The sequence below is a fragment of the Megascapheus bottae genome, unplaced genomic scaffold (genome assembly GCF_031878675.1).
Source record: "Megascapheus bottae isolate mThoBot1 unplaced genomic scaffold, mThoBot2.hap1 HAP1_SCAFFOLD_41, whole genome shotgun sequence".
NCBI classification, from domain to species: domain Eukaryota; kingdom Metazoa; phylum Chordata; class Mammalia; order Rodentia; family Geomyidae; genus Megascapheus; species Megascapheus bottae.
In genome coordinates, this window is record NW_028327585.1 from 1,845,140 (window position 1) to 1,863,531 (window position 18,392).

An 18,392-nucleotide genomic window follows, 5' to 3' on the forward strand; every position below is an offset into this window, starting at 1 on the left:
CTGCACAAGAGTGGGAGGTACTGTCAGGTGATCTTGGTCAAGACAGCCTTTATGTTCTTGGCTTTCCAACACAGCTGTGTGTCACTGGACACACATGTAGAAAAAAGCCTGAGGAACAAAGCCTACCAGAGAGAGAAGATTCTAGAAGTAAGAGATTGCCAAAATTCACAAAAACTCACTAGTATACTGTACTGCACACATGGTGCATGATCCAAACTTTTTAATACTTGAGTTTCAAATATTTAGAGCTGACAATTCCTGGATATGTGTTTTGCTTTCTATCAAGATGTTTTTGTTCTTGAGCAGATATCCAGGTGATAAAGCACACAATCTAATCCAAGTTACAGATTTCCTTCTCCTGAGAATCTCAGAGGATCCAAAATTACAACCCATGTCCTTTGTACCTGATCACTGTCCATGTACCTGATCACTGTCCTGGAAAATCTGCTGATCATCCTGGCCATCAGATATGACCCCCACCTTCACACCCCCATGTACTTCTTCCTCTCCATCCTCTCCTTGGATGACATCTGCTTCGAATGACATCTGCTTCATGTCTATCACCATGCCCAAGATGCTGCTAAACCTCCAGATCACAGCAGAGCCATATCCTATGCAGGCTGCCTCACACAGATGTGCCTCCTCATCTTTTTTTGCTGTATGAACATTATGCTTCTTACTGTCATGGCCTACTTTGTGGCCATCTGTCACCCCCTGAATTACCCTCCATCATGAACCCTCATCTCTGTGTCTCCTTGGTTCTGCTGTCATTAGTCGCCAGCTTCTTGGATGGACAGCTGTATGTGTGGATGGCATTACAGATGACTGATTTCAAGGAAGTGGAAATCCCAAGTTTCTTCTGTGACCCTTCTCAAGTCCTGGATCTTTCCTGTAAAGACACACTCACAAATGGTATCTTCAAATATGTTCTTGCTACCATATATGGATTTCCTCCAATCTTTGGAATCCTTTTCTCTTACTATAAAATTATTTCTTTGGTGCTGAGAATTCCATCATCAGGAGGGAAATGCAAAGCCTTCTCCACCTGTGGCTCTCTCCTGTCAGTGGTGTGTTTATTCTTTGGGACAGCATTGGGTTTTATATTGGGTCAGCTGTGTCACATTCTCCCAGGGGCAGTGCTGTGTCCTCAGTGATGTATTCAGTGGTCACTCCTTTCCGGTATCCCTTCATCTACATCCTGAGGAACAAGTACCTCAAAAGTGTCGTGATCAGGTTGTTCAAACTAGGAGCTGACACCAGGAGGTAGAAAATCCGTCTGTAATATGGTTGTGCAGAGGAAAAAGATTTAATCCAAATTCCTGTAAATCCTACCTGTCTGTACGCATTCTTTGTATTTGTCTAGTTTCATTAGTATAATTGATGACACAGGAGTACTAGAGAAAATTGCTGGCTATGTCAAGGTTATTCATGAGGAAGGATCCAATTGTTTTAATGCATGTCTGGAGATGATAGTCCAACTGAATTTCGCAATGTTTGAGATGTGAAGTTTCCATCATAGATATTTACCTCAATAAAAGTGGAGAGAAACAGATTATTGTACTTTTAGTAGCCCTGGTGTTTGAATTCATGGCTTTCTCATTTCTTGGGAAATGCTGTAATCCAGCTGTTTTGTTTTTAGCTATTTTATACATAGGCTCCAGGGATTTATTTCTTTTTTCATATATTTTTTATTGTAATTAATTGAAGGATTACATTATATTTGCCAGATAGAAGGTACATTAGTTCACATATATTGATACCCTTTCTTATGTCTTGGCCCCCATTTCCCTCCCCCCACCCCCTGGACTAGAATTAACTCCAAATGGATCAAATACCTCGAGGTAAAAGCCGACAAACTGAAAACTTTACAAGAAGGATTAGGAGATACACTAGGCCTCCTTGGCACAGGGATATATTTCTTTGTTGATCAAGGTGGTGAACTCAACCTGAGCGCTGTCCCTGAGTTGTTCAGATCAAGGCCACTGCCCACAATTGGCCAAAGCCCCACGTGCCATTTTCTAGAGGTAAATTGGAGAGAAGAGGCTCAAGTCCTTTTTTGCTCAGGCAGGTTTTGGAACTTGATTCACAGATTTCAGCCCCGTGATTAGCTAGGATTACTGACTAGAGCCACCCTAAAGGCTAGGATGTAGTGCTTGTTAAAGGAGAGGTCTGGCTTAATATCAGAGCTAAGCCAAACCACTTCTTTTGAATATATGTCAATGATATAGGTGTACTTTTACTTGCTTCTTATGTCACTTGCATTTTCCTCTTCTGTCTTCAGGATTTTCTAGCTGTCCTGTGAATGTAATTAAGTTATTCTGGCTAGAAAAAAGGTTTGAAAACCCATTTTAATTATTCAGTAAACAGGAAGGCTGGAGATGTAGTTCAAATAAGGAAAAAAGAGATGAGAAAACAGGATAGAAACAGGAGATCCTGAATTTCAACTCTGGTATTGGACAGAAAACCCCACTGGTGTTATCATTATGTTTCATGTCAATCCATGAAATTGTAATTGGGCATAGCTCAGATGTAAGGTTAAGATAAGTACGACCATATTCATAACTAGAACCCTATACAAAGAGTGTGTGTGCACATGTGTGAATTGTGAGCATGTGACTATGAATAATACATGGGGTTTCTATAATCTCCATGTGTGGGGCTACTGATACTTTTAACTCAGGTTTAATCAATGGATTGCCAGAAGCACTGTGGTATCAGAGTAGGTTTATGATGTCACAATAGGACAGTGATGTCACAGGTATTCTAAGGTCAAAATAGTTTTCTGACATCACAATGGCACAATGATGCCAAAATACTGATGTGAGGTCGTGATGATTTTTTGCTGTCACAATGCCTGTCATGTCTGAAACTTAGGCTAATATCAAGACATTAGGTCAAAGCTTCTCTGCTATCAAAATGGCCATGTAATGTCACATAGGTTAGAAGGTTATTGTAGGTCAGTGATGTCATTCCATCAATGTGATGTCACAAACAAAAGAACTTGTTATTATTGCAGTGTTTGGAATATTCACAAGGTTGTTTCACAAAGAGAACAGACTGAAATGAAGATATCTGTGTTGCTTTCTTAATAACAGATAGCTGTTTAAAAAATAAAAATGGAGGTAATATGGGGATCTTAAAACTCCATTGGCACTACAATGGGGTATGGAAGTATAAGTGGACAATGTGTGTGGAGAAACCCTGATAAAAACAGAAAATTGCTAGTTTGTCTTTTGTTTTACCTGTGTGTAAGCAGTAAGAGACAGCCAATGGATTCCAAATGTTTAACATGACACAGTGATCCTGTCAAAGACAGGATGAGTTCCTGATATCTACCTCTTGGAATGTATTCTTTGATCTGTAAAACAAAACTGCCCCCAACTAATATATGGAAAGACCCATTAAAAATGGAAGATGGTGCCCCAGTGCAGTGGCTCACGCCTGTAATCCTACCTACCCAGGAGACTGAAATCTGAGGATCACAGTTCAAAGCCAGCCTTAGCACCAAAACTAAAGAACATGAAACTCTTCTCTCAAGCTAATCAGTGGAAAATGGGAAGTGTGGGTGTTGCTTGAGCTGATGAGCCTTGAGCTGAAGAGATCAGGGACAACACCCAGGCCCAGAGTTCAAGCCCCATGACCCACAGGAAAACAAACAAACAAACATGGAGGATGGAGAAAGCTCAAGATTTTAGGGGTCTGCCTTTCTTCTGTCATAATATCCACTGGAAAGAACCAGGAGTAATGCAGACAAATGTTCCATACAACTCCATAGTGCAACTGTGCACCTGTGATCCTAGCAACCAGCACAGACATGATTCCACAATCTCTCCTTTTAAGATCAAGAAGTGAGCAACATGGCTCACTTGAAAATTTAAAAAATCAGTACATGAATATTATTCAGGCAGCTACCACTCAACACATAATATAAGAATATCTCTTAGAACTAGATTTGCAATATTGCCTCTCAGGAAGTGTGTGTGTGTATTGGGACTTGAACACTGGTCCTGCTTGGCTTTTTTGCTTCAAGGCTAACACCCTACCACTTGAGTCATACCTCTACTTACAGCTTTCTGTTGAGAACCTGGAGATAAGAGTTTCATAGACTTTACTGTCCGGGCTGGCTCTGTACTGCAATTCTCAAATCTCTGCCTTCTGAGTAGCTAGGATTACAGGCATAAGCCGCCACCGCCATGAAGCAACTATTTATACCACTGTTGATGGGAACCTGTATTTTTGATAACTGAACTGAAGACACCAATAAGTATTTTCACTATGCTCACATTCCATCTGTAAGAAGGTTCTACAAAAAGGGACCCCACTACACTGCTAGTGGGAGTGTAATCTAGTACAAACCACTCGGGAAAGCAGTCTGGAGGTTCTTCAAAAACTAAATGGGCCAAGAGCGTGGACTAGTGGTAGAGTGCTTGCCTAGAGTGCAAGAACCCCTTGGTTTGTCTCCTCAGTACCACATACACAGAAAGAGCCAGAAGCGGTGCTGTGACTCCAGTGGTAGAGCTCTAGCCTTAAGAAAGCCCAAGGACAATGCTTGGACCCTGAGTTCAAGCCCCACGACTAGCCAAAAAATAAAAAAATAAAAAAATAAATACAACTAAACATAGACTTTCCCAGCCATACCACTCATACACATCTACTCTGAACACCATGAAACAGGATATAAGGACATGCGCACATTCACGTTCATTGCCATAGCATTCACAAGGGCCAATATATAGAAACACCCCAGATGTCCCACAGTAGATGGACACAGCAGTAGTAGTATCCACAATGGAATTTTACACCGCCATTAGAAAGAATAAGGTCATTTGTAGGGAAATGGATAGAACTAGAACAATTCATGTTAAGGGAGATAGAGAAGTCAAGCTCCAAGATACAAAAGATGTGTTTTCTCTCTGACACAAAAGTTAGATCTAAAATGCACTAGGAGGGGCTGAGAATGGGGCTTAGTGGTAGAGTGCTTGCTCCGCATGCATGAAGCCCTGGGTTCAGTTCTTTAGTACCACACAATAGAAAAAGCCAGAAGTGGTGCTGTGGCTCAAGTGGTAGAACACTAGCATTGAGCACAGAGAGGCTCAGGGATAGAGCCCTGGACCTGAGTTCAAGCCCCAGGACCAGATTAATTAATTAAAGCAAGCAGTGGAATATGACAAATTTAACAGAATTCTAGGAACTCACACAAGGTTATGGAACTTGAACTCTGGGCCTGGGCGTTTTCCTTTAGCACTTCAGCTCAAAGCTACCACCCTACCCCTTGAACCACAGCACCACTTTAGAGACTTTCATGCCAGGGCAGGCTTTGAACTGCAAGCCTCAGATATCAGCCTCCTGAGCAGCTAAGATTACAGGTGTGAGCCACTGCACCTGTCTTTTTTTTCTTTTTTAAATATTCTGTCTTCTTTACCTGATGTACATATTCCTGGGTATATCTTTGGGAGGGTAGGAAAAAGCACAGAACTTGAGGGGAAAAGGGTGAGAAGGGCAGCAGTGGAGCTCAATGGACAGTGATGAAAGAGGGTAGAAACAGGGGAGACGGATGGGAGACAGTGAGGGAACAGAAGACATTGCACAAATGAAAGGGCATGTACTCATTACACTACTCATGTAATTTTAATACCTCTGTAAAATAACATTTCTAAAATAACAATAAATTAAAAATAAAACAAGCAAAAGTTGTATGGATTTATAAAAATATAACAAGTTTTTTTTCAATGACTTAAACTGTACCAACTGTAATTTCTACATTTACCTAATGACAAATCTTAGAAATGGTATCGAGAGGGGGCCTGATGAAAATATTTATCCAAACTATTACATTTTGTTGCCAGGATACTGGGTCATTAATTGAAAACAACTTTGTCTAACAGAAATTACCTCTGATAAGAAATATCCTTCAGGCTGTTAGTTAAGTGTATTTGGCACAGTGTGTGTGTGTGTGTGTGTGTGTGTGTGTGTGTGTGTGTGTGTGTGTGTGTGTGTTGATAATAGGTGATTAACTCAAGGCTTGGGCACAATACCTGAACTTTTTCAACCAAGGCTGAGACTATACCATGAGTCATATCTCTACTTCTGACTGTTTGCTGGTTATATAGTGATAATCAAACTGACTTTCCTGCCCAAGCAGCCTTCAAACCTCAATCATCAGATCTCAGCTATCTGCGTAGCTAGGATTACAAATGTGAGCAACTGATGTCACCAGATTACCACTATTTAAACAACAACAAAAGCAGGCTCATCTTGTTCCTCAGTTCCTGGTGTCTTAAAGGAAAACCTAAAAGTAACAACACTATAAATAGGTGTGCTCAAGCACCAATGCCACCCATGCTGGAGTGTGATATTTTGCTTTTAGTTACATAGAATACCCCTGTTTCTTAACATTAACCTTAGTGAAAACAAGATCCCAGCCTCAGAAATGAGAGGAGCTATTAACAAGCTTCAAAAAACCACCAATCTGGTTTTATTAAGAAATGGTTCCTTTTAACTCTGAGAAACCTAAATATTGTTATAAAAATATGAATATATCGACATGCTCTAGAAACAAGACTTAGCAGATAAAATAATCACTGATTATTTAAATTGATAATTGTTCAAGTTGATGTCATAATTTCTCCTTTGTATTGTGAAATATTTACCCTATGAAGCACAAGTTACCCTGGTCATCCTTTAAAGAATTGTTCAGCACCTCATTCTGGAATTATGCTTTAGGAAAAATATTCTAAATGTTGCCTACTGCTGGAGGTTCGCACCTGCAATCCCACTCTGGAGGCTGAGCTCTGAGGATAGCTGTTGAAGCCAGCTCAGTCCATGAGACTCATCTCCAATTAACTACCAAAAATTCAGAAATTAAGCTGTGATTCAAGTGGTAGAGCAACAAAAGCTCTAGGACAATACCCAGTTCTAGGGTTCAAGTTCTGTCTCAGCATTTTTACTCAGGACTGACTGATGCTTTACCACTTAATTCACACCTCTACTTCCAGCTTATTGCTGGCTAATTGAAGATAGGAGTCACAGAGACTTAGGATCTCAGGAGGCTGAGATCTGAGAATTGAAGTTCCTAAAGCCAGCCTGGGTACTAAAGTCCATGAGACTCTTATCTCCAATTAACCACCAGAAAACCAGAAGTGGCCCAAGTGGCACTGTGGCTCAAGCGGTGAGGGGTGGTAGCCTTGAGATGAAGAGCTCAGGGACAACACCCAGGCCCAGAGTTCAAGTCCCATGACCACTTTAAATTGGATCCTGAGGATCTCAGTCTCCTCAGTAGCTAGGATAAGAGGCATGAGCCACTAGCACCTGGCCTCTAACCTCCACATTTGTGTACCTAGATTTCAGATATGTGCCACTAGTCTTGGCCTCCCATTGTATTTTGAGATAGAGGAACGGAGGGAGAATAAGAAAAGGATGATACTAATCAAGATGCATTATATTCATAAAATTATGTTGGACTGAAATCCACTTGTACATCACTTAAATTAGAAAATGTTGAAAATAAGGAAACATAATCAAATATTAAATTAAGTTTGCATCTATCTTAGAAGACTCTGTCTGAAGCTGCAAAAATTTAGATTTTATGGCCCATTCAGATAGCATATTAAGACAAAGGTATAGATTCAAGCATAAAAAAATGCCAATATAGCCGGATGTGGTGACTCATACCTGTAATCCTAGCTACTCTGGAGGCTGAGATCTGATGATCGAGGCTCAAGCCAGCCTCATGAGACTCTTATCTCCAATTAACCAGTAAAAACCAGAAGAGGTGCTAAGGCTCAAAGAGTAGGGCAGTAGCCATGAGCTGAAGGGCTCAGGGACAGCACCCAGACCCAGAGTTCAAGCCCCATGACTGACCCGTCCCCACCCCCAAAAAAAGCCAGAACTCAATATTTTTATTTATCAATTTACTTTTTAGTGTTCTGCACTTGAGCCCAGCACCACTTCCAGTTTTTTTCTTTTTTGTTGGTGTTTGTTTTTTTTGTCAGTCCTGGGTCTTGAACTAAGGACCTATCCTTGGGCTTTCTCAAGACTAGAACTCTACCCCTTGAGACACATCACCACTTTTTTTTTCTTTGTGTGTGGTACCAAGGAATCGAACCTGCATGTTCATGCATGCTAATCAAGTACTTTACCATGAGGCCAAACTCCTGGCACTACACTCCCAACTTTTTCTGTGTAAATGGTACTGAGGAACCAAACCTGAGTCTTCGTGTATGCTAGGCAAGTACTCTACCCCTAGGGCAAACTCCCAGCCCAATACTCAATATTTTGCATATAAAAGGCAAGTAGCTAAGTATGTTCAATCAAATATGCTCAATGTAAATAAATTCACATATTACAATTTCCTAAATTAAGTCTAATGCTTCAAAGCTTTATGACACTGTGGAAAATCCCATATACTCTCACTTTGGCAACCCCTCTGTAACAAACTAACATCTGGATGCTGCTTTCCTACATGTACACATTTAGAGACCTGCTGTGAATCTATACAGGCTGACAATCTTAATGGTTTCAGACAATAGGTGATGAACCTCCCAAACCTAGCTATTTACTGTTCACATTGATACTTCCAGGAACCCCCAGTGTCAATCAATGATAGAACATGTGCATATGGTGATTTTGAACAAGGTTCTAGCTCACTAAGACTTTCTGCAGTAAAATCTCATTGGATTTATATTTACCAAATATCACCTGTAACAACGCATACAAAATTATTGTGTTCATGTATTGTAAAAAGTATAATTGAGGGCCGGGAGTTTGGCCTAGTGGTAGAGTGATTGCCTAGCATGCACAAAGACCCGGGTTCATTCCTCGGTACCACATACATAGCAAAAAGGCGGAAGTGGTGCTGAGGCTCAAGTGGTAAAGTTCTAGCCTTGAGAAAGTCCAATGACAGTGCTCAAGCCCTGAGCCCAAGCCCAGGACTGGCATGCGTGCGTACATATATATGTGTGTGTATGTATATACACACACACACACACACACACACACACAAACACACACACATATATATATATATGTATATATATATATAAAATTGAGCTTTGGGTCAGTATAATCTCTGTAATAGAACTGAAAGCAGAATCTTTTTCTTCAGGGATATCTTTGATACTTATAATAACTAAATGTGTACTTAAGTTTCCAGGAAAATAAATGAAACAAAGGACTTTTCCCTTCGCTAATAGACAATCACAGAGAAGAGAGGGGGGGTGGAGGAGGGAGAGACAGAGACAGAGACAGAGAGAAACCTAGAAATAGTATTTAACAATTTTCTTACATCATAGTATAAGCTTCAAGTTGAACAGTATGAGAGTAATTCCAATAAACAACCATAAACATAAACCAGGACTTTTTTTAAGTATGAAGAAATTAAACTATCCAGGGATGAAAGTAGTAAGTTTTCTTTCTTCTAAGTTTGTAATCTCATTTATGCTTTTCTTTCAATATGAAAATAGAAAGTACATTTTTTACTAAAAGTAACATCTAACATTAGAAATCATAAATGTACACAAGCTACCTGGAAATTCTGGTTTAAAGTGTAGTTTTAAACACACACACAAAGGCAAAAATAAAGACAATAATCTTTCTTGGAAAAGCATTACGATTTATAAGACATAGACTAACATAAATTTGATATCACATATTGCAAATCTCATCTAAACCTTAAATTTTCCAAATTTTATCATTAGGTATTAAATGAATAAAATAGCATCTTTTCCAAAGTGACACTATAATATTTTGCACTTTAGGTTTTTAACAGTTTTATTTGGCAAAGAGAAGCCTAAGAATCTTTACAAAAACATTTCTAGAGGGAATACATTTTAGTATAAAATAAACATATTTGATTAGAGAGGACAGATCTCAAATGTATATTTTTGATTTTGCCAATATTATAGCTAGTACAAAAAAGATAGTTCATTGAAATATTTCAAAAATGTAAAAACCAGTCTAGCTAACATAAGCTATACAACCTTGCTGTAAAAGTACTTTTATCAAACTCTGCCCAAAATATTTTTGTAATTATACTCAGAAAATTCAGTTCCTTGGATCATTTTTCACTGCTGACTAGCTTTTCCATTTTCTGTTGTCTCCATTCTGAAAAAAAAAATAGGTTGGTAAAACATTAACTATATCCAGAAAAAAATCATATTAAGTGAAGTAAGCCAGACCCAAAGGAACATGGACTCAGTGGTTTTCCTCATTTGTAATAATTAGTACACATCTAGGACTCTCCTAGCAGAGGATTACAATAGCTCAAAACCTAGGTACTAAGGTCACATAGGATGAGACCAAATGAAAGGAACTGTAGGATATGGAAACAAGAGCTTTATCTTGTGTGATTTTTGTTTTTAATGTACTATGTTATTTCTCTTCTCTTTTTTTGCCCTTTGATAAGGCATTTGATGAGACATTAATCTCATATTGTGACTGTATCTGACTTTGTTACTTGGTATACTACGTATAAGTTTATTTGAAATAGGAAAGGGAAGGGAGGAACACAAGATGATTGGGAGGAGGTGGGAGGAGGGTAATAGAGACAAAAACCATGAGAAGGGGTATCAATGTGTGAAAAGTAATGTACCTACTACCTGGGGAATGTAACTGTAACCCCTCCATAAATAATCCCGACAATAAAAAAATATATAACAACTAAATTAAAAAAACATTAACTATAACCATATTTCATCTACTTCTTATATGGAAATGAAAACCTAATATACTCAAAGAACAAAATACAAGCACATTAGGCAGAAGAATAATAGTTAGGGGCCCTCTAATTAACAGAAGTTTTCTCATGTTGAAGATAAGTGAAAATGGACCCTGGAGAGATTAAGGGCTGTCCCAAAATTACATTTCAAAAGCCATCAGTGTGTGTGTGTGTGTGTGTGTGTGTGTGTGTTTATGATACCACTCTTTCTCTTAACAAAACTAAGGAAAGCATCTCTGTTATTTAATAAGAGTTTTATTCCTTTGCTATTAAAGGAATTCCTTTACCAATACACTTTAAAAAATTTCTTCTAAATTGCTCAAAATCAGAGGCCAGGAGTTTGGCCTAGTGGTAGAATGCATGCCTAGCATTCATGAAGAGCCAGGTTTGATTCCTTGGTACTGAATCCATAGAAAAAGCCAGAAGTGGTGCTGTGGCTCAAGTGGTAGAGCTCTAGTCTTGAGAAAGCCCAAGGACAGTCCTCAGGCCCTGAGCTCGAGCCCAGGACTGCCAAAAAATCTTTCTAAATTGCTCAAAATCACTAAATGTAGGATTCACTATTCTATTATAAATAATGCTTTAATATTATATTACTTATCATACAAATATTTCTCTTTGTTTTCTGGTTTTTGTTTTGTTTTGTTTTCAGTCAGTCATGGGGCTTGAACTCTGGGCCTGGGTGTTATCCCCTGAGCTCTTTTGCTCAAAGTTAGCACTCTACCACTTTGATCTACTTCTGATTTGCTGGTGGTTTAAGAGTTTCATAGACTTTCCTACACATGCTGGCTGTGAACTGTGATCCACATATCTCAGCCTACTACACAGCTGGGATTATAGGCATGAACCACGGTGCCAGGGTCCTCTGTGTTATCTTACACACACTCCGTGCTCTCTGAGATTTTCTAAAATGCCTACTAACCATTAAAAGCATTACTGGTATGAGCACACTATAAATCAGTAAAATCTGACCTTGTATACACACCAAAGTCAAGTGTTTTTTGTTGTTGCTGTTTCTTACTTTCTGTTTTGGTAGTAAGGCTTGAAAGCAGGCCCTTGTGCTCTCATGTGGCTTTTCTACTCAGGCTGTTGTTGTACCATTTGAACATACCTCACTTCTGGCTGTTCTACTGATCAATGGAAATAAAGAGTTTCACAAATCTTCCTGCCTACTGCAGCTTTGAACTGAGCTCTTCAGATTTCGTATGGGCCACCACAGTGCCTGGCTACAATACCGTGTATTCAAAATTCTACCACTCAACAGTAGTAACAAATTTGCTTTCAACCAACAAGCAGTGATTATCAAGCACTGTACAGACAATAAAATAATTTTCAACCATAATAACACAAACCCATTTTCCTCCTTAAGATGTTGATATAACTCGGCTCTGTTGTTAACTGAGTTTAAACGTCCAGCAAACTCCTAATGTTTTCTGGAATTGGCAGTATGGATTCTATTACTCCACAAGGACAATAAGGACACAGGCCCTGGTGATGTGTAACAAAGAAAAGGAAAGACAAAAGGTGTATGATCACAAAACTTATAAATAAAACAGGCTTACTTTTAATATGATTGCTCGTGTTACATAACCAAGCCAGTAACATTTTTTGCATATTCTAAAATTTACATGTGTTTTAAGGTCTTTCAATGTACTCACTCTGTTCAGTGAGTTTTTGGAAAGATTCAAATGACTAAATACAAAATTATATATATGTGACTAGAATGTGTGCATATTTTGTATGCAAAAGCTAAGGGACAGTGAGTTCAAGGCCTAATGGGGTTTGGGGGAGAAAGCGGGTAGGGGTGGAGGAGAAGAACTCATTGAGCTATCTGATACAAATGTTAGAAGACTCTTTACAACCTGACTTCAAGATTTAATGTGAAAAGGACAGATACACAGACCAACAGGGGACTAAAGAGAACCTAGTAACATACACATATAGTCCACTAGGTTCTTACAACTTACAAAGGCTCTTCAGTGAAGAAAGGATACTCCTTTAACAAATGCTCCTACAACAATTAGAATACTAAATGTAAAAAAAATTAATAAATCCTGACTCATGCTTTTCACAAGAGCAAGGAAAATTATCATATCTTAAATATACAAACTAAAAATCTAGAGTTCCTAAAAGAAAATGTAAGAATAACCTTTCTGAACTTGGATGTCATTTCTTAACACATGATCCCCAGAACATCACAAAAGTTAAAACGGATATATTTGACATCCTCAAAAGTAGAAATTTCTACATTGCAAAATCAACAATTCACAGGAGCAATACACTTACACAAAGCATTCCTGTTACATACCTAAGAATTCATAAACAACCCAACTTAAAAATTATATCATTGAATATTCACTGAATTAAACATAGCAGATGACTAATAAATGAGTAAGGGCTTATCATGGCTAATACAAAGAAAATGTAAATTAAAGTAATAATGAATTATCAATGAATATTATAGCTATTAGAATAGCTAAAATAGCAAAAAAGGTAATCTTGACATATCAAATGCTAATATAAACACAGAACCACGAGAAAATTTCTTTTACAGTGGAGAGTTCAAATGGTACAGATACATTAGAAAAGTAATCTGGCACTTTCAATGTCAATGGACTTAACTCTCCAATTAAATGGCATAGGCTGTCTAGTTGGATCAAAAAGCAAGAGCCATCGTTCTGCTGTCTTCAAGAGACACATCTTGCACAAAAAAAATCATCTTTGAAAGTGAAAGGTTGGAATAAACTCTATCAAGCTAACGGCCCAAAAAACAGGCTGGAGTTGCCATCCTCATATCAGATAAAATAGACTTCAAACCAAAATTAGTAAGAAAAGACAAAGAAGGTTACTACATACTACTAAAGGGATCTTTCCTCCAGGAAGACATAACGATCCTAAATATTTACACACCCAATCCCGGAGCTCCAAACTTCATCAAGCAAACTTTACTTACACTGAAACCATACATAGATCGAAATACAGTGATTGTCGGTGACTTTACCACACCACTCTCCCCTATGGACAGATTGACAAGGCAAAAACTCAACAGAGAAACCTTAGAACTGAACAACTATATAGACCAACTAGATCTAACAGACATCTGCAGAATATTCCACCCAGCAACAACACAATATACGTTTTTCTCAGCAGCACATGGAACATTTTCCAAAATAGACCACATCTTAGGCCATAAAACAAACCTGGACAGATTCAGAAACACAGAAATTATACCATGCACACTCTCAGACCACAAAGGCATCAAACTGGAACTGAACACACATCTCAACCAACGAAAACCCTGTAACTCATGGAGACTGAACAACACATTGTTGAATCACCAATGGGTCATCGAAGAGATCAGAACAGAAATCCAACAGTTTATGAAATTTAACAGTAAGGAGCACACAAACTACCAACTCCTTTGGGACACAGCAAAGGCAGTACTCAGAGGAAAATTTATAGCGCTGAGTGCCTACAACAACAAGTTGGAAAAATTGCAAACCAACAAGTTAATGTCTCACCTTAAGATACTGGAAAAAGAGCAACAAACCAACCCTAATCCCAGTAGAAGAAAGCAAATTATTAAAATCAAAGCAGAATTAAATGATTTGGAATCCAAAAAAACTATAGAAATAATCAACAAAACAAGGAGTTGGTTCTTTGAAAGAATTAACAAAATTGACAAGCCCTTAGCAAATCTTACCAAAAAAAGAAGAGAGCATATCGAAATAAACAAAATCGCAGATGAAAATGGTAATATCACGACAGAAATTACCAAGAGCCAGAATATCATGAGGGAATACTTCTCAAACCTTTATGCCAACAAATTTGAGAATCTAGATGAAATGGATGAATTCCTAGCCAATATTATCATACCCACACTGAACCAAGAAGAACTAAGCCAACTCAACAGGCCTATTTCAAGCTCTGAAATAGAAATGGCAATTAGAGAACTTCCACCTAAGAAAAGCCCAGGGCCAGATGGATTCACAGCTGAATTCTATAAGGTCTTCAAAGCAGAGCTCACACCAATACTCCTCAAGCTCTTCAATGAAATTGAAAATGAAGGTTCTTTACCAAACTCATTCGGTGAAGCCAGTATAACCCTCATGCCCAAACCAGACAGAGATTCATCAAAGAAAGAGAACTATAGACCTATATCTTTGATGAACATCGATGCAAAACTTCTCAACAAAATACTGGCCAACCGTCTACAACAACTCATCAAAAAAATTATACACTATGATCAAACTGGATTCATCACAGGGAGGCAAAGCTGGTTCAACATACGCAAATCAATTAATATAATTCAACACATCAACCGGAGCAAGGACAAAAATCACATGATTGTCTCAATAGAGGTGGAAAAGGCATTTGACAAGATCCAACACCCCGTTATGTTAAAAGCTCCCTTTGACAAGGGAGCCAAAAAATAGAATGGAAGAAAGACAGCCTCTTCAACAAGTTGTGCTGGCAGAACTGGTTAAGCACCTGCAGAAAACTAAAGCTGGATCCTTGTTTGTCACCATGCACTAGAATTAACTCCAAATGGATCAAAGACCTGGAGGTAAAAGCTGACACATTGTAAACTCTACAGTAAGGAATAGGAGATACACTAGGCCTCCTTGGCACAGGTCAAACTTTCTTAGTAAGGACCAAGAATCACAACAAATCAGAGAAAGGCTGGATAAGTGGGACTGCATTAAACTGCAGAGCTTTTGTATAGCAAAGGACGTAGCTAGTAAACTATTCAGGAAGCCTACAGAGTGGGAGAAGATCTTCACCAACCAAACAACGGACAAAGGCCTCATATCTAAAATATATCAACAACTCAAAAAATTGAATCACTCCAAAACTAACCTCCAAAGTAACACCCATCCCATTAAAAAATGGGCCAAAGACTTAAAGAGAGTCTTCTCTGAAGAAGAAACAAAAATGGCCTATAGACACATGAAGAAATGTTCAACATCTCTGGTCATAAAAGAAATGCAAATAAAAACAACTCTAAGATTCCACCTCACTCCAGCTAGAATGGCCAAGATCAGGAAAACAAATGACAACAGATGCTAGAGGGGATGTGGCCAGGAGGGATCACTACTACACTGTTGGTGGGAGTGCAAACTCATTCAACCACTATGGAAAGCAGTGTGGCAGTGTCTCAAAAGGCTAAACAGAACTCCCCTTTTACCCAGCAATTCCACTACTTGGCATTTACCCAACCACCCAGAAACAAGGACATACTAAACCCACTAGCACAACAATGTTCATTGCAGCACTATTCACCATAGCAAAGATATGGAACCAACCTAGATGTCCCTCAGTTGATGAGTGGATCACCAAGTTGTGGTATTTGTACACAATGGAATTCTGTGCTGCTGTCAGAAAGAATGACTTTGCCCCATTTGTTAGGAAATGGAAAGACTTAGAAAAAATCATATTAAGTGAAGTAAGCCAGACTCAAAGGAACTTAGGCTCAATGGTTTCCCTCATTCGTCATAATCAGTAGAAACCTTGGGCTCTACTAGCAGAGATTTGCAATAGAGCAAAATCTTGATACATAAGGACATATAATGTGAAGCTAATTGAAAGGACCTCCAGGATAGTGAAACAAAAGCCATATAATGAATGATTGTTGTCCTTAATGTACTATGTTGTCTCTCATCTCCTTTGCTGTCCCTTGGCTATATCATATTGGTATAGTATCTCACTTTGTTATCTGATATATTGAACTTATTTGTATTTGGATATTTGAAATTTGATAGGGAAGGGGGGAAAACCAAGACGGGTGTGGGGTGTGGGGGGGGAGGGAAAAGGGTACCAAGACATGTGAAAGGGTATCAATGTATGTGAATTAATGCACCTTCTATCTGGCAAATATCATGTAACCCTTTTACTAATTACAATAAAAAAAGAAAAAAAAGAAAAGTAATCTGGCAGGTTTTCCTTTAAGAAAGTAGCAATATAGGGACTGAGATTTTGATCTAGTGGTAGAGTGCTTGCCTAGCACGCACGAGGACTGGGGTGTAATTCCTTGGTACCACATACAAAGAAAAAAAGCCAGAAGTAGTACTGTGGCTATAGTGGTAGACCTCTAGCCTTGAGAAAATTCAATGACAGTCCTCAGGCCCTGAGCCCAAGCCTAGGACTGAGAAAAAAAAAACAAAAGGAGCATATACATAGGAAACTCAAGTGTATTAAGCCATTTAAAAGTCCAGCCTCAAAACTCAGCATATTATTTGATTTCATTTAAGGCACTCTGAAAAAGGCACAATTTTGAGTTGAGCACCGTTACTCGTATCTATAATCCTAGCTACTCAGGAGGCTGAGAACTGAGGATGGCAGTCTAAAGCCAGACTAGGCCCTAAAGGGTACTCCAGTCTGTGAGAGGCTTATATCCAATGAATCACTAGAAAATGGGAAGTAGGGCTGTGGCTCCAGGAGTAGGGCGGCAGCCTTGAGCTAAAGAGCTCAGGGACAGTGCCCAGGCCTGGCACCCCCCCAAAAAAAGCCAAAAAGCTACTTAAGAAGTTGGGAGTTTGGCCTAGTAGTAGCATGCTTGCTTAGCAAGCACAAAAAACCAGGTTCAATTCCTCAGTACTACATACAGAGAAAAAGCCGGAAATGGTGCTGTGGCTCAAGTGGAGAGCTCCAGCCTTGAGAAAGCCCAAGGATAGCACTCAGGCCCTGAGTTCAATCCACAGGACCGAACAACAACAACAACAACAACAAAAAACTACTTAAACAAAATAAACTTTTTTAGTCATTGCTAAGTTTGAAAGGCTCAGTGCTATCCTCAAAGTTGCTAATGAACAACAAAATAGTTGAGTTTCTCTGTTACTGTCACACAAAGGGAACTGAAGAGATTTTTAACCAAATCTATGAAATTAGAATGATCCACTTTTTGGAGAGGGGGGCAGGAGGAAGGGTCATGGGACTTGAACTCTGGGCCTGGGTGTTGTCTCTGAGCTCTCTAGCTCAGGGCTACTGCCCTACCCTTTGAACCACAGTGCCACTTCTGGTTTTCTGGTAGTTAATTGGAGATAAGAGTCTCACAGGCCTTTTGAGTTTTTTAGTGGCAAGGGCTGGCTGTCTTTGAACCTGGACCTTGGATCTCAGATCTCAGCCTCCTGAGTAGCAAGGATTACAGGCATTTACCACCAAGCTGGGCTAGAATAATCCAGTCTTAAGAACAATGCACAAAAAATTGACTTTGTAAAGTCATAGGGGAATGAAAATTCCAAAGCAGATAAAACAAGGTAGTATACCGGTGTATGGAAACTTTTTCAAACAAAATTGGGATCGTAAGACTGTATGAGTCTGTAGCCTTCCCAGGACTCCCTTATTACTACATATCCATGAACTCGTTCATTTAGCAAATACAACTGACAGAAGCACACCAGAGGCTGTATGTTGGGCAGCAGTGATTTAACCAGTTAATGAAAAATATTCTCTTCCCTTAAAATGTTTCATACTGACAGCAGAAACTATGTACTACTGCTACACACTACCTGAGTAGCTAGCAATCCCGGAAAACAATTGAAGCATAAAGAAGCAGCACCTGACTAAACTGTGAAAGGACATCAGGGATCTTTCCTTGGGAAAGGATTTGATTTCCACTAATACCTGAATTTTAGGCAGACATTACAAGAGAAGAAAGGGCATTCGTAGGAATACCAAATCT

General features: G+C 39.0%; 1 pseudogene; it reads right to left on the bottom strand.

The window, feature by feature from the left end:
* The window catches only part of LOC150039602 (integrator complex subunit 13-like), a 48,437-nt pseudogene that overhangs the window by 11,286 nt on the left and 18,759 nt on the right, over window positions 1-18,392 (bottom strand).